The 7,882-nt window shown below is 41.2% G+C and overlaps 1 protein-coding gene across 1 annotated transcript in view; it reads right to left on the reverse strand.

Annotated features, from left to right (window-relative positions):
* NKAIN3 (sodium/potassium transporting ATPase interacting 3) overlaps window positions 1-7,882 on the reverse strand; it is a 2,685,286-nt gene that overhangs the window by 2,525,560 nt on the left and 151,844 nt on the right. The window lies entirely within an intron of this gene.

Consider the following 7,882-nt stretch of genomic DNA (forward strand, 5'->3'; position numbering starts at 1 on the left):
TAACATTACCGTTCTCCTTACTTTCTAAAGTTAAATCCAAATAAACCACTTTACTACCTTTTTGTAACCCATCAAAAGAAAAGCCGAAAGGATTTTTATGTAATTCCCTTACAAATCTTTCTATTTTATTCCAACCTTCCTCACACACAAAAATTAAATCATAAATATAACGAAAATAAAAATTAACATTTTTTTTCATAAAATCTAACTTCCATAAAAATGTAACTTCAAAAATTGGCATACATGGGGGCAAATGCTGCCCCCATTGCCATGCCTTGTTTCTGTCTGTGCATATAATTATCAAAATTAAAATAATTATTCTTTAAACAAAATTCAACTATTTCCAAAACAAAATGTGTGAAGGGAGTATCACCCAGACAGTATTTAATAGCTTTCAACCCATCCTTATGTCTGATGGAGGTGTATAAGCTCTTCACATCAAGTACCAACCAATACTTTTTTTCACTCCAAACTAAAGGGGATATCTTTTTGAGGAAATCAGGACTATCCTGTATGTATACAGGAGATTTTTGAACATATGATAGTAATATATTATGTAGTACTATACCAATATTATAAAGAAAATATTTACATGCTGAAATTATAGGTCTGCCTGGGGGGGTCAATTAATCTCTTATATACCTTTGGCAAGCAAATAAAATACAGCTTTCTCGCTATTTCTATCAAATAACCTGTTTTTAACATCCTTTTCAGTAAAATATCCCAGTCTAACATATTTGTCCAACATTATTTCAAATTTAGTTAAAGCCTGTTCATACACCTCTATGTTACATTTCTCATATACTTCATTATTTTCCAAATGTTCCATACACATTTTGTAGTATTGGACTATATTCATTACTACTACTATTTTGTTGCCTTTATCGGCTGGTTTAATTATTAAATCCTTTCTATTTTGTAACTCCTTTAATGCTTGCCATTCTTTACAGGTTAAATTATACTGTATGTGTTTTTATATTTTTCAAGGTTTCTTCACATATACTGTCACCCCCAAAACCTATCATAGTACCAAAATATTTAACATGTACATTTTCAAAGGGAGGAGTAAACTTATTTGAATTAGAAATGCCAGAAACATCCACTTTGCAATACGCATTTAAATCATTGTTGCTTATTTCATCCTCACATGAATAAAAGCTTTCATCTGAATCATTATATGTTTGCATATCACTATTCACATCTACATTACCATTTTTTGCATAGCAAAATAACATTTCAAGTGTAGTTTGCGAATAAACCTGAAATTTTCCTGTTTAACTACATGCACCCTCGATATAACCGTAGGGACAAACCTGAGGCCAAAATTTAAAACTGTTACTTGTTCCTCAGTCAGAATACAATTTGATAAATTCAACACAATATTAGTAACAGTACATACCTCGGTTACCACTATCTTCTAAACTTTTTATTGTATTGTTGTCCGTTACCCTGTCCCTGTTTAAAGTCCCTTCTCTGGTTCTCGTTTGCATGCGGTTCATTAAAGGTGTAATTTTGGCCCTTTTTACAGCTCTATTGATGTTGATTATGGTTCTCCTCACTCTGAAACTGCCTCCTATGATCTTCTGGTGGTTGGGGTTATGGTAGTTCAGGAAACTCTTCATTTTCGTCCATCACACAGTAGCTGGTCCACTCCGATGACGCAAAGGAAGCTGAGGAAGCTCCTTTAAAATTTACACGATGATGTCGCTGTTCCTTCATCTTCCGATTGGTTAATGGGAGAAAGGCACAGCCCCCCTCATAGTCATTGACATCTCTAGTTAAATTTACTTTTTTATACTCAATCAATTCCATTTCTAAAGCAGACAGCTTTTTGTTGATTTTTTTCAAGAAAGATATTCACATTTGAACTGCCCAGAGAAGAACTTAAAGTATGTGACAAAGAAGTCAGTCCTTGCTTTAGTTTTCTATGTTTGACCTGGTCCCTTTCTATTAAAATGTGCAACCATTCGGTCACACATCTATGAGAAGCATTTGTCCATCTCTCCCTAAACTGCTTCTCTATGGGATAATTTAAGTCAAATGGTAAACTAGGGTTCTAAATGAACCTCAGCCCCCCTCAGGGTAATTTTGAGGTCTATATATCTTTGTAGACCCAGAATACTAAAATATGTCCTTGTTTCTTTCTCCAACAGTTTTTCAAATTTGTCACATATTTCCCTTTTGTCTGGAGAAATTACACCCAAAGTTTGGCCAACAACAACAAAAGGATCCCTTACTCTTTTAGTTCTCTCTGTAATTAATACATCCAAAATAGGGCCAGTTCCTTGATTTATGGAATGGTTCTCCAGAATGGAGTTAGATGTATGCAATGTCCCATTGAGATATTGTTCCATAGTCCTCTTGGAACCCACCTGGGACCCCAAAATACCACTTGCTCCAAGAATGGAGATAGATTCTTCTCGGAAAGGGCAAGGTACATTTATGTTTGGATCTGAGGACATGATACTTAATACAACCACTCTTCTGTTCTCTCCTTCTCACTCCACGAATTTACAGCAACTATTGTCCAAGCATTTCAAATGAATTCCTTGAAGGTGGTTACACTGAGGCACTAGAATAAATTTTTGCATTTTACTATATGGTCTTTTGTTTTCCAGGAGTTTTCCATTGTGAGCAGAACTGCTGATGCATTTGAAATGTTTTGACAATAGTTGCTGTAAAACTGCAGTACAAACTACCTGGAGTCCTTCCACGCAGTCAATACAGACGGGCATACTGGGCATGCTCACACACGTAGAGGAATGAAGGCAATGTCAGTCAACAACATACTGAAAGGTCATACTGGGCATGCTCACACACTTAAACACATGAAGGGCATGTCTGCAAACACCAGTAGACCAGCCATATCTAGCAGTTGCAGATGTTAGTGCAGACACTCCTCACTATGCACCACACATGCTTTGCACACACAGTGGATAGGAATACAGACATATATCTAAGGACAACACACTATAATAAGCCAAAGGTAGAAGTATATTGATGTGTGTTAGAGGGTGATTGTGACAAGAAGCCATCCAGCCCTGTCCCACCCAGCACAAAGCCAAAGGGTCACAACCACATGAGGTTCAGATGTCACTCACTGTAGATACTAGCCACCGGTATCCATCAGCAGTACAGACTATGTGGTGCACGTGCTAGCAGTGCAACATGATAGTACAAGGAAGTAGTCATCTAGCAGCTGTATACATGTACCTGTGATATATGACCCTGTGTATGCCTGCATGTGGTGTGTCAACTCCTAGATGAATGGGCTATGGTTCATGGCCACACACTGCCCTCCCCATAGCCCTACTAGGACAGGTCTGCTGAGGTCATCCACCTAGAAATACACCTTTCGGAGAGTCGTAGCCCAGTAAGCTCTGTAGTGCATCCTATAACTGCATACTGCTGTAGTGTGATAAATTAGTTTGGTAGGAGTTCTAATCCCACACTTGGCATGTGTCTGTCTGTGTAGAGAGCAATGCTATTTAAGGTAGTCACACTCCCTACAATTCAAATGCTGTACTTTGGCAAGGCTGCTGATGTCATCCACCTAGAAATACACCTCTGGGAAGGTTGTAGCCCAGTAATCTCCATAGTTCATCCTATAACTGCGTACTGCTTTAAGGTGATAAATTAGTTAGGTAGGAGTTCTAATTCCAGACTTGGTAAGTGTGCCTGTCTAACTCTGTCTGTGTAAACAGCAATGCTTTTTAGGTTAGTCACACTCCCTACAATTCAAATGCTGTACTTTGGCATGGCTGCTGATGTCATCCACCTAGAAATACACCCTGGAAAGATTGTATCCCAGTGACCTTTGTAGTGTGTCCTATAACTGCATACTGCTGCAGTGTGCTATAATAGCTAGGTAGGAATTAAAATTCCATACTTGGCAAGTGTGTGTGTGTGTGTGTGTGTGTGTGTGTGTGTGTGTGTGTGTGTGTGTGTGTGTGTGTGTGTGTAGAGAGAGAGAGCAATACATTTTAGGCTACTCACACTCACTAAAATTCAAATGCCCTACTTTGGCAATCCTGCTGATGTCATTCACTGTGAAATACACCTTTGGGAAAGACAACTCCAGCAATCTCTGTGGCACATCCTATAACACTGTAGTGTAATATACTAGTTAGGTAGGCGTTCTAATCCCAGACACAACAGAGTTGTGTGTGTGTGTGTCTGTGTTTGTCATTTGTATCCTGTGTGGTGGTGGTTGTGAGTGTGTAACGACTGGACTCAATGTGGACTGGGTTTTGCTAACTTTTTATATGGTGGGCCAAGTATATATCACAATGTCCACCATACAGGGATAACATATGTGAAATAGCCAAGGGGCTGGTGTGCAAATCCATACCCCTAAATGTGACATCAATGCATCTGAACAATGTTAGGAACCCTTGTATTACCCAGGGTACACTCTCAACCCATGTCTCATACACACACACACACACACACACACACACACACACACACACACACACACACACACACACACACACACACTTGCCTAGGCAACAGTCGCTATGTTGGTAGTACCCTGCATATTGCCCACTGATAGTAACCATGGTGTGATTGCAGTGGGCTACAGTGGGCATGGCAGCCTGTCTGTCAGTCCAATAGGCATGTACATGCTGACAGTGAACCTCCCCCATGTTCCCCACTGGACACCTGCAATACCTATGGTGCCATCAAATGTGACCCACAAATGACATAAAATGCCTGAAACACAAGCCCTTTATGGACAGATGCCACTGACATCAGGGAATACCACTATCATGCTAACAATGTGGGTGCAGGGCCAACCTGCTGTCCATGAACAGTTCCCGCCACATGAGGCCAAGACTGGAACATCTGATGATAATGAGCTGTGTACACAACATGGGCCAGACACACTAGGTACAGTACCACATGTCACTCTACATGCATGTGAGAGGTGTGCACATCCCAGACACTGTCCATATCATGGCTGAAGGAACACATACATGGCAAGCAATGCACAGCATTGGCCACACGCAATAGTCACCCAGGTGACTGGATGGTGAATACAATACCCACCTGTGGGGCATCTCCAGACACTACACCCCTGAACCACAATGCAGACCATTGTCATGTGGCCTGATGCCATGGTATACCCATCACCTAGCCAGGTATAGCCATCTGGCACCATCAATCACAACACACCCGTGAAACAGTGCATACATGCATGTCAGTACTGGAACCCATGTCTGTGTGTGTGGTGTATGATGCGTATTACCACATTCACACTCACTACAACCCCCATTGGCATACTGAAGAATGCTGTCTGATGTCAGACACCTCCACATACCCTTTGCACATATAACCTCTGTATGACCCCTGTGGTGCATGTGATACCTGCATAGTACTGTGCTGTGGCAATCCCACTAGTGCTGAGTTGTATTCCTGGCCCTGTCAAGTGTGGCAATGTGTGTGCATCCCTATGAGAGTGTGGGTGTGTTGATGCTGACACCTGTTCATGCGGGCAGGCACGTGTACATCACCTACCACATAGCTACCATATCCCTGTTGCAGATGTCACTCACCATCACAGATATGTTCTGGGGGCTCCACAACAGGTAATCCATGTAGTGCATCCAATAACTACATGGACATGTGATAGCACTACTTAGTTATCGGGGGTTTGATTCTCTGTACTGGTAGGTGTGTGACACAAACATGTGTAGGTTTTACTCTCCCACCCCTCCCTAGCTTTTCTTTGCCTGTGTCTGCCTCTCTTACTCCCTCTCTGGTGGATGTGGAGACTTACATCTGCTGTGTCTAGGCAGCAGTATGTGTATTTTAAGTGATGCTCAGGATCATCTGATGGTCTCTGCATGAATTGCAGCCCTCCTCTAGCTGATTGCATGTGGAACAGCTGTGGTAACATTCCCATAGCCAATTGCATAGAAACACACACCAAATATCTAGAACATCATGTTGGTGTTGGGCCTTTCATTCACTGTGAGCAGGAGCTCGACCTGTTGTCTGGCAAACAGTATCTCAGATGTATTGAGGTTTACCTCTAACAACATACACTGTGGAAACAGGCCAACACACAGGAGGGGGATGTGCCTGACCTGACTACAGACTGTAAGTGCTGCTATACTGCATTTGGAGTAACATTGGTTTAACACAGTGAGTGTGGATATGGCTGTCCTACATGTTTTAATAACTGCCACGTCAGTGCTATGTTTAAGAGGAAACCCCATCTGTAGGGTCGTCTGCAGACTGGGCAGTGTGTGGTGCCTTTTGTTTCATGTGTTACCCACAGAGCACCTAACTGTGAACTGCAGAAGGTAATGTGAGGATTTCAGTCTGTAGATGGTGACAGCCATGAGAGTTACTGACTTCATATCCCTCATAGGACATATGGTGCAACAAACCCTGTTATAACAGTACATGTATGAGGTTATCACAGCAACATGTCAATACTGGCCCTGTGTATGTACCTCCAGCCACAACCCTGACAACCTTTGTACATATGTCATGCAGTAAGGGGTGCAGGTGTACTGTACACCATAATTAGTGACATCATATCTGATAAGCCAGTGAGGTATCAGACTGCTACACATGTAATTTATAGTAGGGGTTATATTTGATGACATAACCTGGACGTTCTGTGGTTGTGTGTACAGTACTGAGGTTTGTGTACTTATGGTGATTGTTGGCAGTGTGTGCATTGTTAATATGTACCTTGGCCTGTGTACAGACTGTGGTAGATGTCATTGCTCTTTGTCCTGTTCTATCTGATGTTACATGCCACTCCACTGTATGTTACCCTATCAGCTTACATGATTGTAGGGCCATACACACACATGTCCCATACCACAGATAGGCAGAGGACCACACTGTGCAGAGGCCCAGTATATGTAGGGTTAGTGCTTGGGTGGCACATATGAGGTTGGTGTTGAACAGATAGTCCATATACTGTAATAATACCCTAGCATGCCATATGTAGCTGTGACTGTGTTCACATTGGTTGTGGTGATGCACTTACACACAGGTGTATGTTACTCCGTGCTTTGGCATGCCTGTAGAGCCTACTATCTATGTGCAGGTACATGTGCATTCCTCCACAGGAAATGTAGGCCAGTGTTGAGCCAGTCTGCCTGTAGCCTACAAAGTGCTTTGTTACATGCCTAGCAGCTTAATGTACTTACCCAGTGAGATGTAATGTCCAGTTACTTGCCAGATGAACTGCTGCCGGGCCAGCATAACAGTCATGTATGTCAGACAGAGCAGTGGGATGATATATGTACATATACTTATCCAGATATCTGTATAGACATACAGGTATACATATCAACATGCATAGATGGATATGTATATGTACATAGGTATACAAATAAACACCCAGATATATACATATACAGAGCAATATATGTCTACTCATATACAGATAGAGATACATATGCACATATACATATGGATATCTACATATATTTTGACAGTAGTAGGTATATCAGAATAGATATGTATGCACATATAGTTATTGATATCTACATATATACCAACATAACTAGGCATATCTGTACACGTGGGATGTGATACATATATAACTATATATGCATATATCTATATATACATATAAGTATATCTATGTATACATATATCTATATATAAATATCTGTATATTGGAGCACTACAGAATCCTGAAAGCCCAAAGTCCTGAAGACCATCAGGGGTGAGGTGCCTTAAGGTATATGGATGTACATTACCATACAATCCACCTTGGTTAAATGCAGGCCTACTGCCACCTGCCATACAGACTGTTCTGTTTGTCAGTGTGCTTGTGATGGTGTCAGTTGTTATGTAACAGTTACATCCCAGTGTGTCAGCTGAGGTCTTTACCCCCTAGGGATTGTCT

This window comes from Protopterus annectens, chromosome 3.part0 (genome assembly GCF_019279795.1).
Source record: "Protopterus annectens isolate FY-2018-M chromosome 3.part0, PAN1.0, whole genome shotgun sequence".
Taxonomy (NCBI): Eukaryota; Metazoa; Chordata; order Ceratodontiformes; family Protopteridae; genus Protopterus; species Protopterus annectens.